Source organism: Triturus cristatus, chromosome 2_1, assembly GCF_964204655.1.
Source record: "Triturus cristatus chromosome 2_1, aTriCri1.1, whole genome shotgun sequence".
Taxonomy (NCBI): Eukaryota; Metazoa; Chordata; class Amphibia; order Caudata; family Salamandridae; genus Triturus; species Triturus cristatus.
Window position 1 is genome coordinate 872,357,111 of NC_140581.1, and position 26,782 is coordinate 872,383,892.

Genomic DNA, 26,782 nt, shown 5'->3' on the forward strand with positions numbered 1-26,782 from the left:
TGGCGCTATGGGCTCTTAGCACTATTTCCTCTACGATCTTTAAAATCGCCTATCTCCAGTTCTACTGATTGGATTTTTGGTCTTGTTTTATTTAGACCAAATACGTTATGATCCTATTCTGGTGTGGGATCCTTTTTGTGTGGTGTATTCACTTTATTGCTGTTTGAAGTGTTACACAAATAATTTTTACATTGCCTCTGAATTAAGTCTATCTGAGCTGGGAAAAGCTATCTGTGGGTTGAGCACGGGTTAATTTGGGGTTTGCTTGTGCCTTACCCTGACAATGATTGGGAATGCTGCTTGATCAGAGCCCAGACAACCAGTAGCTCAATTTCTTACACATATTAATCCTGATTGGCAGTTACCAAGGATGGTTTTCTACTCTAGATGCGCCTGGTAGTGGATAGTAACCAATTTTAATATGATTCACAATGGGAAATTAATGTTTACAAAAGGTCTTTAGTTAGTATGCTTTAGCTGGTTAAGACAACCTTTAAGATCAGTACCATTTTGCAGGATTGTGATCTCTCAGACCAGCGTGTAATGAAAGTGAAGCATTTATTTTAAAGTAGAAGCACAACCGTCTACTACCACCTTAACAGTAGTGCTATGCCAAATATAGCCTTCAGTGTTAACTATTAGTAATAGGAGAATTATTTACATATACTAACACTGTGGAAAAGGAATGAGTGCACAGTATGACAGAACCATTTGAAATATACTCAAGAAAAACCAAAGCAGAAGAGTGCAGCAGGATTCTGGGAAGCTTACTAGGCAGGAATGAAGAGACATGAGGGGCATACGGGTAGCTTTAAAAAACAATTTCTTCTAGATATGGTGGTGAATACATGAATAATTACCTGAAGTGCTTAAGACACAACAAAAAAATAAGTAAAAAGGAAGAAAAGTACCTAAATATTGTTGTCACAAGTTTGTCTCACTTCACCAAAAGATTGACCAGTTGGAATTAAAAGAAAATGTATGCCCAATAGGATGATATTTTTGTAATTGATATTCGGGCCACAATATTTATGACAGGCAATATTTCTGCATATATAAAGACAAATATTATTAAAGACAAACATACGATCCATTTGCACACTTTCAGCCGCTATAAGGGACTGTACGTAAGCATAGTGCTGTGTGAATTATTATTCATATGACACCAGCATCTGTTTACGTTATACTATTCCTTTATGTTCTAAATCATTGTTATTGTTACACTGAAGTATGTATTAGGTCTAGATTTTTCCTAATAGAGGAAGCCAAAAGGTCAAATATAGCATCTTGGTACATAGTATAATTTTTATATTGTGATTTATTACCACTACCGAATGGGTCTTCGATAAACATTATATAAAATTAGCATGGCTGTGCTTTTAGCGGGAGATAACAAAAGCCTTTTCTCATTCCCGGTCACCTAAGAGGTATATCAAAGATTTCTTAATAGAATATATTTGCAAAGCTGTATATACACTTTAAGCTGTCTGGGTTTCACAGAATGTACCCATTGTGTAAAATTTCTTTATTTATGCCTTTTAAATATATTTTTGTGGTTTTGATGCATTTGTTATGTTTGTTGCTGATTTAACTTGAATTTAAATGAGGATCATAATAATTCATATTTGTAAAGCGCGAACATATTGTATTGTACTGTAGTGTAATTGCATTTTTATAGTGCCTAATACCCCTGACGAGGCGTTGAAGCGCTTGTTCGGTGAGTAGCATGCTACTTGGAATCCATAAAGGATTAGTGGTGAATTAGTATAGTGAAAATATGACAGTAATTTGAGTGGTGGATATGTTAGTCAGTTATTTGGATTGAACGGGGTAGTGAAGGATAGAAGAGGGAAAAAGGTTTGCATTTGTATTGAGCTTGCGACTCCTGATGGGGTGTTGAAGCACCTTTTCGGTGTATAGCACGCTACTTCGGAACCCATACAGGATTAGTGGTGAGCTAGTATAGTGAAAATATGAAAGTAATTAGAGTGCTGGATATGTTAGTCAGATTATTTGGATTGAGAAGGATAGAGAAGGGAAAAATTGTTTGCATTTATATAGTCCTTGCTACCCCTGATGGAGGGATTAAGTACTTTTTCGGAGAGTAGCACGCTACTCTGGAACCCATAAACGATTAGTGGCGAATTAGTATAGTGAAATATCAAATTAATTTGAGTGGTGGACATGTTAGTCTGCTACTTGGATTGAAAAGGATAGTGTTTGTTTCGGAGCTCATAGCAGTAGGAAAAGGCTTGGGATGAGTAAAAGGGAAGTGGAAGGGGATGAGCAAAAGGGAGGTGGAGGAGTCAGAGGGAGGGTTTGGAAAGGCTTGTTTTTGGGGATCGGAATAGTAAGAGGTATGAGATGATGCAAGGAGGGGTGGAGTAGGGAAGAGTCTGAAAAGGGTTATTTTGGGGATCATTGAAGTGGTATGGGGTCTGGGATACATGAAGGAGTGGAGGTAATGGATATATTGATCGAAGTATAGGATAAGAAATAGGCTAGTGCATTGAGAAGAGTAGTAGAAAGAGGTATGAGGTGAGTCACTGAATTGAGCTAGAGGATATATTGAGATCACTTCCTTAAGGGTCTCAAGGGGCTGGGGGCCATCGGGATATTAAATTAGCTATTGCCCAGAATCACATGATACTGAGCTGAGCTGCCACTGGCGATCGAACCGTGAGACCCGCGCTTCAGAGTCCGCTGCTCTGCCCGCTGCGCCACACCTCTCTGATAATTCCAGAGCTTGATTCTCATGCCGACTTCTAACATTAACAATTTAAATATATTAATGGCAGACAAGAGGACCTTCATCAGTTTCCTGAAGGTTAATTCTGTGCTTTCACCAAGTTCCTGATACGATGTGCACTCTATTTGTTTCTCAGACACAATATATTACGCCTATGATGTTCATCTCCAAAAGAGGCAGTGAAAAGGGATATCACATAAAGCATGATTAGTACATTAATAAAGTTCAAATGCAAACATCTACCGGCAGGTCCCTCAGAGTGCAAGGCCCCAGAAAGTTCCCAACAACCTGCTCTTAGAAAAAACTCTTCCAGACTGTGTTCTTGAAAGAATGATTGTATGTCAAAATATTGTCTACAGAAATATTATCTGACAAAAATATTGTTTCCTAAATATAATCAACATATCACTCCATTAGGTTTTGATTTCTGTTAATATCTCCAATGGGCAATATTTTGGAAACAAGATTTAGGTCACAATATTTATGTAAGTCCATATTCTGGTAGCACATACGTCTAGTTATAACTCTATCTTCACACATGCAGGAGTGTGCTCTGAGCAAACTCATAGGGTCACTCATGGCTTGAACTATATGTCACTATATCTATATATATGCGTTTCTCTACCTCACCCACAAATATTCACTGGTCCAAACGTACATTCTGCCAATTTAGAAAGCACCATGCCTTCTGTCTTTACAAAGCAGGAAACAAGAGAGCTCTTTATAATGTCTCCTGCTTTTTGCTATGCTAGGCACAGGGCCATCACATTTAGCTATGATGGTTTGTGCTGTCCCAACAGAGCATGATATATTAAAAGGAGATGAATGAGGTGCCAGTTTATTGGCGAAATGAGTCTTGGTCTGTTCATAATTAATAGAAGTTCTTGAGCTGCTATAGCATTTCCAGCACAGCATAAAGTGCATCAGCCCTTCCAACCTTCTTGATTTGGCCAGGTAGTCTACCAGAAGATCGTATTTTAAATATCGTGCTACAGAAATATCACACCCAAAATATTGATTACCACAATATTATAAAGGTAAGTATCTCTATTGATTACTCTTTTAACTCCAGACATAAGTACTTTGATGACATATATCTCCACGGTACTTAAATGTGGTATTAACAGCAATTTATAATTAACAAACACTTACCGTCATGTCAATGTGCTGTTGATATTTTGGACATGACATTTTTGTAGCACAACATTTTTCTAAATGATACTCTTACATACATACCATGGGCTACAATTGGAGCGTCTGGTGGGAGGAGAAGTTAGCTATGAACGGTTTAAGAGGCCCCAGCTGGGCTTGTGCAGTTGTAGACACACAGGGCCCCACCTAGTTCTGTGGGTGGATGACGTGACACATCAACTGAGAGCTGTCTGTGCCCACAGCTGCAGGCTTGTTCTGCAAGAGAACATCTCCTAATCATCAGAAGAGACCTGGGTGCTCTGGAGAGCAGTGGGGGGGGGGTTAGGGGGTGGGGGGTGAAGTCTCTGAGCATGCTTACTCCTGGATGAGGCATCAGGAATACTTTGGGTGCTAGTTTGTGCTTTATAAATAAATAAATATTTCACCTGCCCACAGCCACCCACCTGACTCTTCAAAACAAATGCACTATGGTTGTATATGCATGCAAATTGTGATTCACATGGTACATAACACCCATTGCAGTATTTTACGTGTTCAAATCTTTGATCGTTCTGACTATAGATTAGTCCTCCTCATTAGGAAAACGTTGCACACACAGGAGAATAGAGGGTAATTTAATGAAGCATCGTGGCCCCCTTATTTGTTTAATTTAATCAATATGATGGTCGGGGAAGGGTGTCTGTCTTGTGGACAAAAGTGCAGCAGCTTTGAGTGTGATGGAACTCGAGACAAGGTAGCTATCAGCTTTAACACACATCGGCTTGTGCAGGTTATGTTTGTGCAATTTAAACTCTTTCTAGGATTATTGATTTTCTCTCAGTGAACATTCTTTCGCTAAAACCTATTCTCTCTGCAGGTGGCTTACCTCAGACGGCGCCTTCTGCCATTGTTTGTCCTATTAGCTCCAAGGGGAGTTGGAGGTGACGGGGTGCAGCAGCAGTGAAGTACGGTGTTAATGTTCTAATGCTATCACCTTTTATGTGGGTAAATGTGTGTGAGCAATTTGAGCTGCATAAGGATCACAGCAATCTCTATACAATACCACGCGTGGTCGAAAGTCATGAGTAAGTACCACATCACTCAGTACACAAACGCTTCATACTTGTACAGTAATGGAATGGCTGTTGCTGCTGCGCTAGAAATAATGATCTAGAACACATAGGAACGTAGCGCCTGATTTAAATACTGGTGGACGTCCCATGGGTCCGCCAGGGCAACCGAGTAAATTACTCCGTTGCCCTGGTGTAAGGACCGCCCACCAGATTTTTAAAAGATCGCCAGCCAGATGGTAATTTATAAAAGCATTGGCAGGAACTGCCATGACGGTGGTTCCCATCAATGCATTTTACTCTGGTAAGGGGCTGCATCAGTAGAATGCAGATCTGCAACATAGAGTATTTAATTTAGTTTTTTTTAAATAAAAATTCCAAATTTGGATTTTCTCTCTGGAAAAAAAATGTAATGCTCCCCTCACCATGGAAGTCTTCTCCAATAGCAGGTGGAGCGTTATAACGATTTTACTGTTCCTCACCACTAGGTTTTACCTGGCGGCAAGAAAACAGTAAAGAATGACTACATGTCTGCCTCCCTCCAATTCGGGTTGGCGGATATGTAACCCTTTCTCCGATGCCCTTACTACCCACGGCCTTCAGAGAAGATTGGCCACTGTGGGGACAGAGTAGTGTCCGTTGTGCCCAAACTTAAGCTCCACCTGCCAATACATTTGGCGGGCAGACCATTACATTGGTGGGGATAGAGCTCCATCACCGTTGCCATGGAGTACTCTTTTTGCCAATATATTAATCAGGCCCTTAATCATGGAGATCTAATGGTAACCAGACAAATATGTTCCTGGTGCAGTTTTGCAAGCAGATGCATGACTTGATGCTTCGTTCTCTATTTTTGCAGTACCCATAAAGATCTCCAGCCTCCATGTCAGCGCTTCGTGACAAGCCCCTGGTAGTGCTCAAAGGAAAATAGGTTCACCCAGTTGGATATTCACAGGCTCCTCTCACTTGTAGACAGTTCAACTAGAGCTTAGGAAATGCACTTTCATCTTTGAGCTCAAGATTATTTAAACAGGGAAGATTAGGTCGGAGCAGTGCTAAGGATTGTGTGCATTTAGAATTTTTGGGGCTACCACCAACAAAACCTCACATTTACTGTGGCATCATTCACAAGAATGTCAACAATATATATCATACACTTCACCGTATGATTTAGTTAGATTTTTAAAATTTTTGCCAGTTTGCAAAACTCTATTGGAGTGCACATGGAATGCTAGAAATATTTTAGATTTTTTTGATTTCATAGGGACAAAATGGGAGTTTGAACTTTCAACTTGTGCAATCACCTTCTGTAGAAGACAAACCTCCAGCTTGCATCTTGTGTTACATATTTCTTCTCCAGGACAGGACATCTTTGAGCAGGAGGCTGAAGTCTTCAGCCCTCCCAGTGTGTAAAGACGAGAGGGTCAGGGAGGCCCTATGGATGATTTTTATGCAGGCAAAAGGGCTTAGGATCTGAAGGAAGGGTGTGGAGTACCTCAGGGCTAAGTAGATGGAAGGCTTTGGCTTGGATTGTGGAGGGGACGAACAGAGAAGAGCCTGGGCACTTTGCCATTGGGGAGTTAGTGCCGGGTACAGGGGTGGCTGACTAGTGATGCTAGATCCCACTTGCCCAAAGTGCCCGCTCTCAGAAGAGTGAACACTTCCCCCGCCTTGAAGGGCTGCTGGCACAGCCACCTTTTGTCTTTGTTTTATGATTTTTGAAATGCAGCTGTTCCATAGACCTGTGAAAAGTTGCAGGTTTTGAAAAACCTACTGTTAGATCTAGCATACTTGACATGGTTTCCCCCTAACTTTTTGCATTCAATCCTCCTGTTTTGCTGAGTTTGTTTTTGCTGACCTTAGGACTCTGCACGTTACCACTGCTAACCAATGCTAAAGTGCTTGTGCTCTCCCCTGAAAACATGGTAAGATTGGCACATTTAATTCACTTGTAAGTATCTACTAAAGTGACACTGCCTATGCCCATGGGCTGTAAATTAAATTCTACTTGTGGGCACTGATTGTGCCACCCACTTAAGTAGCACTTTAAACATGTATCAGGCTTGTCACTGCAGCCTGTGTGTGTGCAGGCTTAATCTGCAATTTTGACTTGGCAAAATAAACCTTTTGCCAGACCCAAACCTTCTGTTTCAATACATATAAGTCACCCCTAGGGTAGGCCCTGGACAGCCCAGAGGGCAGGGTGCAGTGTGATTAAAAAGTTGGACATGTACTTTTATGTTTTTACATGTTCTAGTAGCGAAAAACTCTATAATTCATTTTTTCAATACTACAAGGCCTACCTCTACCATACGATAACATTGGAGTTACCTTATTACATTTAATAAGCTGTAATTTACAAATAGGAACAGGTAACCAGTGTATATATGGTGTCTCTGGAATTGTGTTGAAAACCCCTAACTTATAGTGAAGTCAGATTTAGAATGACTATTTTGAAAATGCTACTTTTGGAAAGTTGGCATTTTCCTGGCTTATCAATTTGGGGCCTGTAGCCTGTGTCTGTGTCACATGACTGGGCGTGGTTGGCAGTTGGGATTTGTTTATTCCTCCTAGACAGCCACACACAATTAGATGGATATCACTGGCACGATGGGAGAGGAGCTTGACCCGGCCCCATTTACACATGACTAAGATGAGTCCTGTCTCCACACAGAGGGCTGCATACCCCCTCTAGTTAGTCTGGAGCGAGGAAGGCAGGGCATCTGTGTACTTCACAGGCCTACCTCTAGAAACTTCTCCCTACTTCAACGGTACAACTGGGTATAAATATTGGACTTTAGACACCAACTCTTCAGTACTCTTCTGGATCTTTAGATAATCTGCCAGAAAGAAGGACTGCTGTGCTGCTGAAACGACTGCTGTTCTGCTGGACTGCTGCTCTGAAGGACTGCTGAGCTGCTGCATGCTGCCCTCTTTCCTGGGTAAAAAGGACTGGACCTGCATCTCTTGAACCACCAACCCAGAGTGACTCCAAGGGCTAGTTGGCGGGCCTCCTGATATGAAGCCTTGGGCACACAACAGGCTTCCAATAACCTTGTATATGCACCTGGACTCTGCCATCTGTGAGTTCACCCTGCCAAATGGTGCCACCTCAGTCCTGGACACTTGAAAGTGGGCTTAAGATGCTTTGCCAGCCTCTGTAGATCAAGCAGAATTGAAGCCTCTCCTCTGCTGTTCAGCGCAAACCTGAGCAGAAACTATGCATCGCCACTGCTGTGTGGATTGGACCCATCGCAAAGACCTGTATTGCCTTTGCAGTCCCATCGGAACGGCACTTCCTTGGCTCAGGCCCTTGCATTCCTCTTCGGTGTCAACCTCAATCATGATGCCGGACTTCACATCAAAGCCTCGAGGCTCCTTGGTACTGATGCGTCGGCCGCGACTGTGCGCCGCATCTTTGATGCTGAACTTGCATCAAAAGCCCCATCGATGGGATCCTCAATGACGAAATAGGCATTGAATTCCCAGCCTCACCGCATCTAGGAGCTGACTCATCCCTTCGGCAGCACAACACATCTTCGATGTGGATCCTTGCAACGCTCTGCAAACCAGGATTTAAGGTACTCAGTTCAGTGCAGCCTGTCTACGCTCCATCACAGTTGGCCAGAACTTGTAAATTTGTCCCAGTCCAGCGCGACCAGATATCCACAGTTGGCTCTTTTTGCTTTCTTGCTCCATTTCCACTACCATCTTTAAAATTGCATATCTCTGGTTCTACTGATGGCATTTCTGTCATTTTAGTTGTGTTTTATGTACGAAAGAAAAGCCTATTGTTTGGTCTTCGTGAAGGATACTTTTTGTGTGATGTTTTTACTTTATTTTGGTTGGAAATGTTGAGGAAATACTTTACACATTGCCTCTAAGTTAAGCCTAATTGCTCTGTGCCAAGCTACCAGAGGGTTGAGCATAGGTTAATTTAGGGTTGGCTTGTGTTTCACCCTGACAAGGATTGTGGTTGCTGGTTTTACCAAGGCTCCCACCCCAGTCAACCAACAACCCAATTTCTTACAAAAACGTTATATCATTTTTTAATGCAAACTAATATTTGCAAATAAATATCCCCAATCATGGGGAAAAAACTATGCCTGGGCTTAACCGTACGAAAAGCTTGAGATTCCACAAAAAATGTATAGTCCAATAATCTTTATCTTCCAAAGCTATGCTAATTTAATGAAAACTTCCTTCGACCATAAATACGCCTGAATACCCATCCATTAAAATAAAAATTTGGAAATCTATTCAGAGTTCATTGTGGCAAAGCAGGTTTTCACTTCTAGATCAGGAAGGTGAATGTTTTTACCTATGGCTTGCTTGTACAATCTCCCTTCTGAAAGAGTGAAAGGTATAATAGAAGATCAGCAGACACACAATGAGATCTTATCCCCAGTTTAAAACACTCCACCGACACCAGCAAAGGATCCATCATTGTCAAACCTCCAGGTACCAGTGAACAAGTGTGTAGTGAAGCACCCGCTAATTCAGTTTGATTGGGGGTGTCTGGTGGACAGGGTAACTTGCATGTTATGGATCTACCTGACTTTGAACTGTGACTCAGAGGACATAAGAGAGAAGTAAATGTCAATAAATAGTAGAAAAAAAGATAGCATGACAAAGTTGTGGGATGGGCCAGGGGGGGAAAAAAAGCTACAAAGAGAAGGAGGAATGATGAAAACTGCAAAGAAAATGTAAGAAATGAGCAAAGGAAATGAGAGCATGAAATAAGAGAGTGAAAAAGAATGCAAAGTAGTAAAGAAATAAGGAATGTAAAAAAGAAAGCAGGAGGGAACGTAGTTTGCAATAAATTAATACAATGGATAGAAGGAAAGAAAAATAAAATGGAGAAGAGAGACAGAAAAACGTAACAGAAGGACGCTTTGCTTGGGAGAGCAATTTCTGGGGAACTTTCGTGAAAGAATTGAGATCCCACACTTCAGTCACTCATTCAGTTATAGTCCTGCTGTTAAAAGTGGGGGATATTTTATTTTGCTGGCTCCTCCCCTACTAGTAAATGGGCATTACTGATAAACAAAAGAGGAAGCGTGTAGTATTCCTACTTGCAGTGTGGTAGTTCTGTGAATAATGCATTGATCTGACATGGAGGAACATTTGAGGTTTTTGATGTACGTAGTCTGTGAGTGAGAAGAGCTTGCAAGGCTTGTGACCAGCTGGTAACTGTTCACTGTATTTTACTGAATCTTATTAAAGCCTTATCACTATAAAAGGATAAAAACTGGACTGCTAATCCGTGTTGATGATGCGAGGGAGACAGGATGAGTATCTCAAAATTACTGCCGATTTAACAGCTCTAAAATGTATATACTTGTTGGTTCACCTTGAAATTGATTCATAAATAGGATGATAAAAAGTACACACAGTCTTATAAACCTTCAGTTTTTACATGATACTGTTCAAAGAGTATAAACAGAAATACTATCACTGTAGATACAGAGGGCCAAATTTACAACGCTAAGTTTACGTGTGTAGATATACTCATATGCAGATGTGCTCCTACACCCACATAGGTATAACCCTCTTAATATTTGCTGTTCACCGCCTTCGATTTACACCTAGCTTAATCAATGAATTTATGAGTGAGTATAAAGTTACTATTAGTAACTTTAGACTTGTTTGTGGAGATCTCGCCACCATGGAGGATATCTCCCTATCATAAAATATAGAGAAAGTGATAAGTTTAGAATTCTCATAACAAATATATGTATTGTTAATTTAATGTAAAATAATTTTAAACAAATACTGCTAGCCTAGGACTACTTAAAGAATTTTTTTGTAAGATGCTACCTCCTAAAACTGGCTTTGTATTACATTATAAATTCATTTGAATAATTGATTTTTATGTTTTTTAACAATACTTACAATTTAAAACCACTCACCCTCAGTAACCTTTTTTTTAATTTAATTTGTGACACACTTGGTTATATCATGTTTTAAATTAATGTTAAGAAATTCATCCCACTTTAACTTCAGTTACAAAATAAATAATATGTATTTTAAATGTAAGTGTATAATTGCATTAAAAAATAACATTTAGGGCCCGATTCCGATCTAGCTAGGAAAGCCCTCCGTACGACTCGGATCCAGTGGGCATTCCGAGCGAAATGTGCTCCGGGAGTCCGGACGAGCGAGTACGATGCTGCCGTAGGCTTACGGACTCGTTTCGCTCTGACTCCCATTGAACTCTATGGGAGCCCGTGTACAGACTCGTACACAGGTTCCCATACCAGAAAAGGGGTGGGTGGGGAAAAGTGTACACTCTGTGGTGGGCACCCCATGGTGCCCCCCACACTGTGCATGCCTGTATCGGAGGGACCCATGGGAACACCCCCGTGACAGATTTGGAGGGCCCCGGGGCAAGGGGGGCCTGCTAAGGCCCCTGAAGTACGCTTCCGATAGCCGCTTTGACTCGCTGAGACCGAGGCGAAGCGGCTGTCCGAATTGTCCATCATACTCCCTCGGACGGAATTCGGCTCCATTGCGCGGCACGATTCGGCTATGAACGAGTCGTACGGAGCAGTTCGGGTCCAGAAACGATTCGGTCAGAGCTTACACGATCTTCGCATCGTACTTGGTTGTTCGGACCTATGTACAATTTGATCAGAAACAAGGGCTACGTATCGGATCTGGCAAGGCCAATACGATTTGGAGACTTTCCGAATGACATTGGAATTGGGCCCTTAGTATTAAAAGATTTTTTCAACTAAACATATGTGTGTGTATGTGTGTGTGGTGTGTGTAAAAAATTTAGACTAAAATGTGTTTATTTTGTATTATTTTGTATGCGATTTTACTGTTGTAGCCTACCTCCATAGTTTTCTATGGGAGGTGCTGGAGTACAGTTAAGCCTGTTTTGTCATTTTCAGGGCTATTGTAAAATTAGAACTGTGCTTTGTGTACCTAAATCGTCTTAATCTTGTGTGGTTGCGTTTTTGTTATTAACATTTCACTTCCTAAACCCAACCTTAAATAAATGTCCTCTAACCCAGCCTATTTTGTAGTAACTATTCCCCATTTTCCCAGCAATCCCATATTTACTGTTAAATCCTGTAACTATGTATAAGGAGATCTCCACCATCAGAGAGATGAATTTTTAACCAGATGGAAGTGGTGAAGGTGGAGCTATTCGGCCGCAGGTTTGTGAATTACATTTTGTAATACCGGAGCACTACTCTGCATAATCCAAAATGCCTGTCATAAAACTGGGCCTCATGGTGCCCCATTTGGTAGGTTTTTACACAGTTGTTCTGGTTCATGCTCTTTCATTTGTTAAACATATGCTTCAAGTTAAGCTGCAGCTAGTACCGCACTCGATCTCTCATTTTTATCTGGGTCAACTAGCTCCCCCTGAGCAGTGAACAAGATCTGCAGCCTGCAGCGTGTGGGGTACTCTCTCTCCAGCCAACCATATTTACAAGACATCCTGCTCACAGTGTCGTTCATTCTGCGTTTCCATACAAAATAAATGCCTGACAGCTTTGGCTGCGTGGATTACAAGCATAAGACTTTGACCAACAATAAGGTCATGCAGTCAATTGAATTAAGCCTCTCTGGTGTTCACATAAAACAACATAAAACAACATGCATCTCTTAGGCATAATTAGAATGCTGTTTCACAGTGTGTGTTGCACTATTTTATAGAGTCCATTTTGAATTTCCATAAATGTGCTCGTTGACTATCTTAAAAAGATTCAATCATGCCATCCAGAGGATGCACACAGATACATCCAAATCTTAAATTACAAATGTATTCATGACAGACTGCACCTTAAATGAATGTTGTAGGGAATTGGGTTACTGGTTGTGGAGGGGTTGAACCCTTCTCAAGCAGCTAGCGCAATCTCTATCAGGGTGAAACACGAGAAACCCCCAAATTAACCTGTACTCCACACTCTGGTAGCTTGGCACACAAGCAGTCAGACACAAAACAATCCCCCATAAATTTAGAAAAATAGAGTAACATATAATAAATAATTTGAGACCAAAATCTAATCAGCGGAACCAAAGATATGTAATTTTAAAGTGATACGTAAAAAGTGTATCTAGAAGCCCAATATGCTGACTAATTATCTGGTCATGACAGACCGGGCCAAAGTCACAAGTTTAGGCGGACCGCAATGGTTCGCGGGCTGGCTATAGGGGCAAGTTCTGCCCTCCGAACAAAGTGCCTTAATCCTGGTTCTTCTTGCAAAGCAGCTCCTTAGTTCTTCTGAGTCTTCCACGGGTTCAAAGGTCTACTGAAGAGTTGGGTCCGAGAGTCTAATATTTATATCTGATGACAGCTTTGAAGTAGGAGAAGGTTCTGGAGGTTTCCCACTCCAGAAGTGTTTGGAATTTCATGCCTCCCTACCCTGGCCACAGCTTCCCTGGGGTCAGAAAAGACTAGTGTTAAACCCTTTGTGAGTGTGCGCAGGCATAGACTTTGTGATGTGCAAGTGTTGTAGGTGACAGCTCCTCCACCAATCAAGTCAGATATAGCCCATCCTGCCAACACCAATTTCCCCTTTGTCTCACTGTCTGGATACAATACACAAAGACCATCTACCAGCTACACCTACTTATGTGACCCAGAATACCAGCTGCAGGTCACCAAATGGTTAGGACAAGAAAATGCTAACTTTCTAAAAGTGACATTTCCGAATTGTGACTTAAAATCCGATTTTACCATTAAAGAGGGTTTTAAATTACAATTCTTTACACACCAAACTCGACATTCTGACTTCCTATTGAAAGTTATTACTTGCAGTAGTGAAAAACAAATTAAGTTTTTCAGTGCCAGGGCATGTAAAGGTTAAAAGCACATGTCCATCTTTTAAAATAAACTGCACCCTGCCATGTGGGCTGTTTAGGGTCTACCCTATAATGACTTATGTGAATTAAAAGGAAGTTTTCGGCCTAACAAAAGGTCTATTTTGCTAGGTTAAAATGGTAGTTTAAAACTGCACACACAGGCTGCAATGGCAGGCCTGAGATATGTTTAAAAGGGCTACTTACGTGGGTGGCGCAATCAGTGCTGCAAGCACATTAGTATCATTTGATTTACAAGCCCTGGGTACATGTAGTACCACTTCACTGAGGACTTATAGGTAAATTAAATGTGCTGATTGGGTGTAAGCCATTTGTTTTCATGTTTAGGGGTGAGCACATACACTTTTGCACTGGTTAGCAGTGGTAAAGTGAATATTGTCCTAAGGCCAACAAAACATGAGATCAGCAAAAATGGAGGAGCAAGGTAAAATGTTTGGGAGAAGTCCAGCCTAAGCCTAACAACTCTAACAAATGTCTAGGAGCAATTGCTGCCACAACTGTTTTTTTCTGAAGGGGCACTGAATTAAAAGTAAAATATAGCATGCCTGCAGTCACAGGTGCAAGAGGTTATACTGAAGGTTCTAACTGTGCCTGTAAGAAGTCTGTTTTGTCCACTATGGATATATTCTCTCTCTCTCACATCCAATTTATACCTTTTTTCACATGTCAGCTTCACCATCTAAAACTGGTTTGATCAGAATTACATTTCTGTTGGACCACACTTCATCATTGCTCCCAGATCCCTCACTCTCCTACTGAATAAATGGAAGTGCTGTCACTGTCTACACAACACTGGTGATCTCCCCAACAACGGAAATACAGAAAGTCAGAAAATGGAAAATACTTCAACAGTCCATTTTCTGAGGTGCCGCCAAAGTAAGTACTGTGCAAACTGCGCCTTGCTTCAGGCAATAATACTAAAGCCATATTGTACAGTTAATAGTCAAAATGCATACACTTTACAATATCCTTCAGCTTTTAAATGCATAAAGCTTTTTGCTGGATTCCTGAAATGTGTTACTATAACTGTGTTCAACAAATTACATCATCCAGCATTACTCCACTGCTGAAAAGAACTGAGATTCCCAGGACTGGATCTCACTGCTAAAGATTGGACCTCACTATCAAGTATTGATTGCATCTCACTGACAGGGAATGAATCTCACTGTTTAGGATTGGACCACATCTTAGAAAGGCCCCTAACAATCCACACCCCAGTTCAAACACTTCAGCGCAAAATTGAATACCTTGTAGGTAGTACTATAGTCAATCAATCAATCAAACATGTGTAGAGCGCACTACATACCCGTGAGGGTCTCAAGGTGCTGGGAGGGGGGGGGGCGCTTCTGATTGAACAGCTAGGTCTTGAGTAGCCTCCTGAAGGTCAGCAGGTCTTGGGTCTGTCGTAGGCTCAGTGGGAGGGTGTTCCAGGTCTTGGCGGCGAGGTGGGAGAAGGATCTCCCGCCGGTGGTTGTTCTTCGGATGCACGGAACGGTGGCGAGTGCGAGGTTGGCGGAGCGGAGCTGGCGGTTGGGGATGTAGAAGGAAAGTCGTCTGTTGGGGTAGGCTGGGCTGGTCTTGTGGAGTGCCTTGTGTGCGTGGATGAGGTGCTTGAAGGATATCCTCTTGTTGACGGGCAGCCACTGCAGGTTTCTCAGGTGGGGGGTGATGTGGCCAGGCGTGGTACGTCGAGGATCAGTCGTGCCGAGGTGTTTTGGATGCGTTGCAGTCATTTGATGGGCTTGGTCGGGGCTCCCGCGTAGAGGGCGTTTCCGTAGTTGAGTCTACTGCTGACGAGGGCCTGGGTGACTGTTCTTCTTGTATCTGTCGGGACCCACCCGTAAATCTTGCGGAGCATGCAGAGGGTGTTGAAGCAGGAGGAGGAGACGGCGTTGACTTGCTTGGTCATGGAGAGCGTTGAGTCGAGGATAATTCCCAGGTTGCGTGCATGGTCGGTGGGGGTCGGGGCTGCCCCCAGTGCCGTCGGCCACCAGGAGTCGTCCCAGACTGAAGGGTTGGAGCCGAGGATGAGGACCTCCGTTTTGTCCGTGTTCAGCTTCAATCGGCTGATCGTCATCCAGTCGGCGATGGGCTTCATTACTTCGTGGAGGTTGGCTTTGACGGTGATGGGGTCCTTGGCGAGGGAGAGTATAAGTTGAGTGTCGTCGGCGTAGGAGATTATATTGAGGTCGTGCTGTCATGCGACGTGTGCGAGCGGGACCATGTAAATGTTGAACAGTGTCAGGCTGAGGGAGGATCCCTGGGGTACTCCGCAGATGATCTCGGAGGCTTCGGATCGGAATGGGGGGAGACGGACACTCTGGGTTCTGCCGGAGAGGAAGGAGGTGGTTCATTCCAGGGCTTTGTCTCGGATCCCTACGGCGTGGAGGGGTGCGCGTAGTGTGCGGTGGCAGATGGTGTCGAAGGCGGAGGAGAGGTCCAGTAGGATGAGGGCTGCGGTCTCACTGTTGTCCAGCAGGGTCCTGATGTTGTCAGTGGCGGCGATGAGGGCGGTCTCGGTGCTGTGGTTGCTGCGGAACCCTGACTGGAAAGGGTCCAGGATTCTGTTTTCTTTGAGGTATCGGGTTAGCTGTCTGTTGACGATCTTCTCTATGACCTTGGCCGGGAACGGGAGCAGAGAGATGGGCTGGAAGTTCTTGAGGTCCCTAGGGTCTGCCTTGGGTTTTTTGAGTAGGGCGTTGATCTCGGCATGTTTCCAGCTCTCTAGGAAGTTTGCGGTCTCGAGGGAGAGATTTATGATATTGCGTAGGTGGGGTGCGATGGAGCTGCTGGCTTTGTTGAAGATGTGGTGCGGGAATGGGTCTGACGGGGAGCTGGAGTGGATTGTGCTCATGGTCTTGATGGTGTCATCGATGCTCACGCTGGTCCAGGCTAGCAGGGGGTCGTGGTTGATGGTGTGCGGAGAGTCTGTTGTGTTGCTGTCTAATGGGGCTGTCTGGGTGTTGAAGCTGTCGTGGATGTCTGCTATCTTGCGGTGGAAAAAAGTGGCGAGGGAGTCGCACAGAGCTTGTGACGGCGGGATGTCGTTGGTGTTGGAGCTGGGGTTGGAGAGTTCCTTCACGATGTTGAAGAGCTCCTTGCTATTGTGTGCGTTGTTGTCGAGGCGGTCTTTGAAGGAGGTCCTCTTGGCAGTCCTGATGAGGTGATGGTGGTTGCGGGTGCCGTCCTTGTGGGCTGCGTGGCTGTCCGGAGTCTGTTCGCAGTGCTATTTCTTATCTAGTTTCCGGCAGCTTCTCGGTACCTACCCAGGCCAATTTCAAGACATTATCAACTTCCTTCAACTACAAGATCCTTTGTCCTTACCTGCTACCAATGGACAATACTTGTCTATTGCTAGCAGGCACCTGAAATTCCACCAGTGTAAATCTGACATGTTATCCTCCCTATTCCCACCCTTAGCAGGGATATTCTTCTGCTGGTGTATTATTAGTTGAGTGCAAATCCATTTATGAGTACCAAATATGAGATGCACTAGTAAACAGAGATATGCACATCAAAGGCCAACTTAGATGCAAAAATACCATTCAGGCCCAAATCTGGGAAGATGATTTATACTTAAGCATCAAAGGAAACTTATGCGAAAACACAATTTCTGTAAATAACTTGATTTAGTAGGTAAATTCTTCCAAGAGTGTCTGTCTGTATAATGTGCATCCAGGAGTGGCCGGTATGCTGGAGGAGCAAGAGGGGTGGGGGGGAGCAGGTCGGTGGGAGGTGGGGGTTGGAGGGGCACTAGGGGTCGCAGGGGTGGGAGGAATAAAAAAACTTACCTTCAGCCATCAGCGTCCCTCGTCATCTCCTCTTCACCTCTTCAGGAAGGCACAGGCTCCTGAAGCTGCTCTTGCACAGAGAGCAGCTTCAGGATTGGCCTGAGTGATCTCAATTTGCACTCCAGGACAGACTGTGTGCCTGTACCTGCTCTATCCCACCCATCTGCGTTGCTGGATTGGAGAGAGCTTACACTGTGCAAGATGGTTTGGCCAGCCTGCGATGGCTGGTAAAACCATCATGCGCAGTGATGGGAGTGCACTACCACTGCCCTCGGTGCCTGTCACTACAAGACCCCTACCCCAAGATTTGTCAGGTAAGGAAAAATAAAACAAGTGTTGTTTTATTTTTCCTTTCCTGACGTTTATGGGGGGGGGCAATGCTTCTCCGCCATAACGGAAGAGCCGCCCCTGCACCTACTCAACTCTTTTCATAATTGTTAGACGTGAGATCTTGACAGTGCCATCTGGAATTGTATAGTCACCTTGACCAGGTGGCCAGCTAATGTTTGGACCAGATTGAAAACATTGTGTTTGGTCATAATTGGCAGCCCTTCATAAGTGGTGCTGAACGACTTACCCAGTACTTTTAGCTTAAGCCGCTCTTGTTACTTTTCAATCTACCTTGTTTGAGTTCTGTTAGTCATTTAACTTTCTCCAACCCATTCTTCTGACTAGAAATTGTGAACTGGTTCAGCTATCATGTTATTTTGTGTGTGTTTCTCAGAAAGCACTGATCATTCTTTCTGTTTGATCATCAAATTCTAGATCCATGCCAATCTACCTGAGCTTGTGCCGTTCTTCCTATGACAAGAGGTTAAGAGATATCACCACTCTGTGATCGATCAGGAGCACTAGTGTGAAATTCAATAATTCAGTAATATTTGTAGATGACCATCAATGCCAGGCATCCCTCATACGTTGGCCTCGCTTTGGAAGTCTGGCTAGATCCTACTTTAATGGCTACTATTCTTTTTGTAATTGCAGCACTTGTGATGTTTTCTTTGTGCAGTTGCTACTGAATGCAAATAGTCTGTCGGAATTACTGAAGTGTGATAGTCTTCTGTCCATGGGGAGTCTTTATTCCTTTAACAGGGTGTTTTAGAAGATGTATTCTATATGTGCTACTAACTAGAGGCCTTAAGTAAGTGGTAAACATCTTATATGATACCAAAATACCTGACAGTAGGAAGGAGATAGAGATCAGAAATGCTTTGTTTAAAGTTCTGTATATTTTTATCCATGTTGCCTTCCCCATGCCTGTCTGATGCCAGGGACTGGGTTTGAATCATACTTGTACTAAAAATAATATACTGCTTTCCTAGAAATGTTAACATGCCCTGTTCAAATATTAACAATTTCTTGTACAACTGTTTTAATGACGAGCCTGGGAACACTGTGGCGCATTTGCTGGAGGGTTGTAAATGATATCTTTTCCGAAGTTTATGATGCGAATGCTAATTAACATTTACTGCAAAGAATCAGTGTTTTACAATGTCACGCTCTTCATAAGTATGCATCCATATACTTTAATAACGCATTAATTTGCAGTGGCAAAGGACAAAGCCTGGACTGGGCTGCCAATCTCATAAAATGGATGGCAATGCTAAAAGAGCAAACTGAACCTTCTAATGAAGAACTACCAGTCCATTAAACATGTGGGTCCCAATTTCCAAAGGCAATCTGAAACAAAAGCCTAACTTTACTACTTATTGTATTCGCAGATGTCATTTGCAAGGTGTATCTTTACGTCTGCAGTTGGGCCATACTCTCCAGCTCAGGCCGGAATCTCGGCGTATGGGGCGGAATCTCTGGCTCTGTCCGGATGAAGTGTATTCAATGACCGGGACACAGTTTTTACAAAAAGGAACATTAGGAACGTGAGATAAATGGTAGAGGAGGTCATGAAAATCAGTTTGGGCAGGGAAAGGGTGTGGCCAGACACTACATCACATCCCAGAGAAGCTTGCTCCTTGCATCATGGTACAATCAGTCCACAATTTGTGCTCCCCTCAGTGTTGACTGTAGTGTTACAGCACACTCAGTGTTGACTGTAGTGTTACACCAAACTTTGGTGTAACAGTACAGTAAAAACTGAGGGGAGCGCAAATTGTGGACTGCGTGTACCATGATGCGAAGGAGCAAACTACTCTGTGATAAGATGTAGTATCTGGCCACACACTTTTCCCTGCTCAAACTGATTTTCATGGCCTCCTCTAGCATTTATCTCACGTTCCTAATGCTCCTTTTTGTTAAACGTCCATGCCGGCCCATTGGTTGCACTTCTTCCGGCCCAAGCTGGAGATTCCGCCCCGACTGCAGACATAAAGATACGACTCGCAAATGACCTCTGTGAATACCAAAAGTCATAAAGTTAGACTTTTGTTTTAGATTGCCTTTGTGAATTGGGCCCCTCACTGTTTACCTGTCCCATGCAATTACAGCTTTGAAATTAAACATGACAAATGTATTTATAAGTTTACCCCTTAGGAGTTCTGGGCACTAGGGGCATCTAAATGATGTGTGTTGTTACCCAAGAGTACTCATATTATTGATCATTGAAGGATGAAAGATTGAGTGGACCTACCAGAAATGGAACCGAAGACTGGGGGATTAAATAAAGATCTCTAGTAGTAGAGGCATTAGTTCACTGAGCCGTACCAGACTAAGGGCCTGATTTAGAGTGCGGTGGAAGGGGTACACTGTCACAACAGTTACAAAGTACCCTTTCCTCCATACTGAAAGTCTGCCTGCCTCATTTAGAGTCAGAGGGACCATTAGTACTTTTAGTGGTGGAGACTACTCTATCTCCGCCACTGACATACACCTTTGAAGACCTGACGGAGTAAGGAGCAACAGAGATTTTGCCATATCTCAACCCACTCAATTTTTACCGGGAAAGCAAATTCCAATTTTCTTCTTTTGCTTACCGCTATCCAAAATGTGGCGTAAGTGAAAGTAAAAACATTTTAATGACCACCCACACCATGGGAAAAGACTTCAATGGTGGAGGGAGGTGGGGATCCTTGTTTTTATTTTCAAAATGACATTACTCTTTTATTTAATTTTTTTTAACTGAAAAAAGAAATTGCAAATGTGCCCTAGAGCTCTGCCATCTTGACAGAGCCGTGGGGTGCACTTTCAATGCATTAACAGGGACCATTGTGACAGCCATTCCTGCCGATGCAAGACCTGTCTGCAGGGGCAGCCGACATCTCTAAGGTCCAGACTTATCAATGCTTTTTGCGATCACAAACGGGCCAATTCGCAGAATCAGCCTGTTTGTGATCACTAAAATGCATTTTGCAATGTATGAGACATTTTTAAATCGCAATATGGGTAATCGCAATTATTTGCGATTACCTAAATTACAAATTAGCATTAAGGAATCGCAAATTACCACCAACTTCTACTTGGTGGTAATTTGCACACATGCACATTTCAGGGGTGCAAGAGGGTGTCCTCTTGGAACCCTGGCACCCTTGAAATTGCTCCCGCAGATTGGGAGTGCCTCTTGGTGACTCGCAAATTGCAGGAGCAATTCCTATTCATTCCTATGGGCCTCTTGGCTCATAGGAATGAATGGGAAGGTATTTCTTAATTGCAAATTGCAATGTGCGATCACAATTAAGGAATATTAAGGAATCGCAAACATCCATTTACCTACATCTGGCCCAAAGTCCTTAATGAGGTCCGTAATGAGGTGGATGATCACTCTAACATTGACTGTAAGTTGTATATTACTGGTGTTCTGGGATTTGTATCGTTGTGGAATAGAAACCTGTTCTTCATGTTTTGGCTTGTTTTAGTCAGTTCATAGATAGCTTACACTGACTCTGTGAAGTATTCTTTTGTTAATTTTGGTAGTGTTCTGTTTTACCAAATTGTCCAACAATCTTCAGGTTATAACACCACCCTTTGTGGCAGTTTTCTATTGGTATTGAATTCTGTTCAGTGTGTATACATCAGTTATAGAAACATTCTCCAAGTTCCATAAGTGCTCTTAGAACCTACCTGTCAGGCAAATTGATTTGTTGTAGCTTGTGCAATCATGTTTTAATATGCAACATGTTGCACCCTTCAAATCTATGTAAATTGCAAAAAAGTTGATTCTGGTATAAAATGGAAGACTAATTATTGATGGTCCTTTTAAGTGATGCTTTCTCTGGTTTGAGTAAAGCTCTATGGAACCACTGTTCTGTATAAAATTAATTTCCCAGAGTCCTTCTTGATATATTAGTTTGCCCTACCTTCAAATACACACTGTCAGGATAGAAGCAGAGGATCTGAGCCTTGAAAGCAATGCAGGCAAAGGGCCAAACACAAGAATTTGAGCATATAACCACATCAATAAAGAAATACCCAGAAACTTTATAATATCATTACAGTTCTGTTAAATGACATATTTCAAATAGACCCAAACACAAACAAAATGTAGTTTTCTAAGAAACTTAAAGTATAGAAGAAATTTCACAATAGTTTATCAGACTGCTTATTGGTGGCACAAAACCAGCAAAAAACAGGGTTGTGAGGCCAGTGCCCAAGATGCAATATGTGATGCAAAGAAGTGAGGCATTTTATGCTGTAATGTACAGCTTAAAGGTACTTAGGATAAGAGAAAATAAATATATTTGGCATTTTCTGGAAAACCTTTAAAATTAACTCAAACATATCTTGCCATGCTTTCTTGCATTTGATTAGCTACATGTTTTCAAAGTCATGTCACAAAATCTAAACGATGGATAGAAACACACAGTGAATTCACAAGGCCCATGACTAAGCATAAAAACGTGTCTCCTTCAGAGGTCCCTGCAGAAAAAATTTGAAACTACATTTTCATGATCTCTCGGCACCTTGATACCAGGTATTGGTGAATGATTTAAACAATAATAGCTACAGTAACTACTAATAATTGGTTTTTTGGCTTTCTATGAAAGGATACCAAAATATCCAGGAAAATGCACAACCCTTTCTTTGCACCAAGGAGAGGCATACTGCGGTGATGACTCAGGGCATCCTTTTCATGGCTTAAGGATGAGTATTGTTAGATTTTTTTTAAACAATTCAGTAGTTGTCCTATATTCACAGACACCCAGCAATAGCACAAACCTCCCTGTAACCATTCTTCACAAAAAATATGTTATGGCATTCGAATCTCAAATATAATAATTCATATGCCGTAGCATTAAAACTAGGCTACCTTGAAGTTTCTGTCATTCACGAAGGGACAACCTTACTGAGAGTCCAGTTCAATGTCACACCCAGCAGTATGTGCTTTAACTGTGCTGCTTTAGTCTTCCCTACCCCTTTCATTGCTGTTTGTCTATGTTCTGTCCACCCCTTTCTGCATAAACCTATACCCTTTGATCAGGAGTCCTATGCAGGGTATCATATATGGAAATATTACCTAGCATAAATATTTTGTCTTGTGCATCATTTAATTAAGCATTGTCCTTTCCGTGTATATTTTCTCTTTTTAACTCAAATAGGGTGTAATGCTATTTATATCAGACTATATGCTGACACCAATATGCTGGTACCGAACCGCATTGCACTGATTCACTGAGCATTTTTTTAAAGTACATTTTTTATAAAAATGAAACATTTTTTATGTACAATATCTTTAATGGGAAAGTCACACGAGCTGACATATGTCAGTAACTATGAATTAATGAATTCATTGTTGGAACTGGTACTTTCTGGTTGGCTGAGGCAGTGCCCAAGCCAGGCAGAACCTACCACTCCTGTCAGGGTTAGTTGAATGTACTCACTGTATAACCTGCACTCCCCTTGGGTAGCTTGGCATGGCGCAGTCAGCCTTATCACAGAGGCAATGTAAAGCATTGGCACAGCACTCTCACACAATAAATATGTTGAGCATCCAAAAGGGACTTCACACAAGGTGTATGTAAATAAAGATTGTATTCAACACACACATTCATTAACACAACATGAAGATCATGTAATCTGGGCATAAATCACACTTGGAAATATTACTAGCAGTACTTGGCCCAACAGTGTTAAAAGGACATCAGTATTATGCACACTTGGGAAAAATCCTATTTTACTCCATCACCCTTATGCAGGGCTATATGTTGTCAGTCCTGGGCCCACCTTGAAATCAAATCCACCCATTTCTAGGGTGCACCCGGGTCACAACGATATCAGGAATTTGTAACACTTTTCAGTAGCACCGTGGGCCAAGGCCACACAGATAAAACCAATGTTAAAACGGAGTATTCGTTGGGTAATGAATCATAAAAGTAAAGCAAAACCGCTGTGCAGTGCAACTATTATTAGCAGGCTGTTCTCATGTAGCACACTCTCCCACACTAACAGAGCAGCGTAACGTGGTGCAAAGGATATCAGCAAGTCTAAATGGAGCACACTCGCACACACATGTGCCCGGCACCATAGGTGCGTTGATAATATGAATGCGGACCCCGTGGTGCAAATCCTCCCACATCTCCCAGTAACAAAAACACCCCGTACTGTACCGGTTTAAGGCCGGAATCACACTCAGTCAGGGGTTCTGGGAGAAGGCTGGAGTAACTATCAGGGTAACCAGGCAACAGCCAGCAAATGGTGTTGGTCACCACTTGGGAAGTTCACCTACTTTATGCAGAGCAGAAACAGTTAGCAGCTGTCCCAGTTCAATCAAGAGGTCCCTCAATTTTCCTTCCAGCACCAGCCCAATTCTGAGCAGCATGGGGGGGGGGGGGTCATGCAGTCTCTCGACCTGCTTCTGAATGCTCTAAGAAGTGTTACCCAGCCCAGTCACTTACTCTCACTACCCAGGTCCGATTCAGGCGATACTACCTGGCAGATGAGCAGTTCGACATGGTTTTGTTGTCCTGAAGTCTACAACAGTTGCTTTTCCATTATCAGATTTTGTCCAGAAAGGGCTAAGATCATTACATTCAGTGCGGATGCAAACTCATACCAGTTAGTGGAGTCATTTTTCATATCTTGTGTTACATTGATTTCAGGCTCAGTATGCATTGAATAATTCCATGGATCATTTGTGCTGAGCTCTATGGGTTCTTTGTCCGTGTCAGAGTTAGGTCTCCCCGATTTTTTACTGAATTCACATTTGCACGTGACTATAATCATTTTAACTTTGAAACCCGGTATCAAAATTAAATCTCCTATACATTTAGAGAGAAAGGGTAGGAATTGCACAAATATATCACAGTCTGATTAAACTAGATTGCTTGGAAACACTGCTTAAGGATCAGATAACAAGTTATGTGAAGAGGGTGTGGTATCTACCAAACCTGCTAAAAACCATTACCCCAGAAAGTGTTAATTAAACACTTTATATGTTTGAATGTCTCCTAATTCCAGTTTTCAACTTGGAAGTGAGGCGTGGCATGCACAAGTGGTATTAAACGCAACAAATTCTGCATATTATGTCTTTTTGTGTGGGTCTTTCCCGTGGTAAATTTCAAGAGGTTTGGCCTGCTGGAATCCTTCAGGGAAAATCTGCAAGGATGTGATAATTTTCAGCAAGCCTTAATGCTGATCCCTGAGCAAACTTCTGTTCAGGACCAGATTTTAGCCCTGATTTTGTAAACAAGTCCTCAGAAAGGAAAATGTCACTTTACAGCTGTATCCATACCTGCTGGCAGAAGCAGCTGACATAAAGTGATGAACAATAACCTTTGATGTTCAGGAAACAGATGAAAATTAATTGGAGGCAGCAGCAGGTGACTCAAAAAAGGATCAAAGAAAATGAGAAGAATGCATGCGTTTAATCTGTATTGTCCCACATTGCAGTAGAAACTCCTAAATGGAATAGGTTTCAGGGAAATCAGTGAATGAACACATTTCTAATTCATTTATTTGTAGGTTGTTACAAAGTACCCTTAAGAGGTCAGAAATGTCAATAGATTTAATATTTTAACATAGGTAATCCCAATCTGGTGTTCCACAGACACTACCCTGTAGGGTCTAAGGTGAGTGCCATTCAGGAGAAACACAGATTCAGGAGTTTCAAGAAGTGCAGGTGGTACGTTCTGCCCTCAGGACTGAGTCCAGAAAGTTCACGAGTATGGAGCCTTGTACTTCCAAAGGCAGGCCTCTATTTGTTTTAACTTGAAAGTTCATGGAATGATGGGAATGCGGTGGCCAATTGTAGATTTCTGGCTGGGGTGTTTGTGGTTTGGTTGTGGTTTATGCGTCTACCTTGATCTGTAGAAGGTGAGAAGGCCTTATAAATGATGCACTGATTTTTTAACTTCATTCTCAACTTCTGATTCATCAGGGAGCCAATAGAGTGCTTTCAGGACTGATTGCATGTGATGTTTTTGAGACTCTTGTGTAATCTTTTTGCAATAATACAGACTTGCAAATCATCCTAACAATTTTCATATCCACCCAATGGAAAACCTGGAGTAGGAGAATAATCTATGGCATGATTGAGAGATGTTTGTATTCCAAAATATCATGGTCATACATATTCTGCTACAGAGATATGGTGGCACAAATATCGACAACCAAAATATCAAGGTAAGCATATACGCGTAAGTATAGGTTCACCATTCTTAACTACACCTTACCATCAAGAGAGGTAAAATATCATATGTTTGTAGCACAATATTTTTGCTCCACGATATTCTGTTACTAAACTGAAATCAGGCTTGAGATCATTGATCACAGTAAATGATTGCTCAGCACTAAGTGAAAATCCCATATATTTACTTCTGCAATTTGGCTAGTAGTGTTTCAAATACTGTGTGAGGATCTCTTTTTTAGATTGTGACTCACCAAGCGTAATAATCTTTGTCTTGACTCCAGTGGTACATATGGGTTATGCACAGTGCTTAATTTGAGCTGGTGCTTTCAGGTGCTCAGCACCGGCACTTAATTGGTTTCCGGTGCTCAGCACAGGCACCTAATTGTCAACACCATGCTTAAAACAGTCTACCACATGGTGGCTCTGCTCATCTAATTTAGAGATGAGCTGAACAATAGTTGTTTAGGAATACAAAATACATTAAGAAATTGCCAACACCTACCTCCCCAGCCATTCCTTTAGCTTTAGGGACCTGGAATAATCTGGACTGTCGCATTTAAATGCGAGAGAGATGGTTAGTAGTTGTTTTGGCAGCGATGACAAGGGCGATGGGTGGTGCAAGCTGCAGTGGCCTCCTGGTCAGAGCCCTGGCACTTAATATTTTACAAATTAAGCACTGGTTATG

The 26,782-nt window shown here is 42.4% G+C and overlaps 1 protein-coding gene across 1 annotated transcript in view; it reads right to left on the minus strand.

Annotated features, from left to right (window-relative positions):
- The window catches only part of TRPM3 (transient receptor potential cation channel subfamily M member 3), a 1,363,437-nt gene that overhangs the window by 1,028,698 nt on the left and 307,957 nt on the right, over nucleotides 1-26,782 (minus strand). The window lies entirely within an intron of this gene.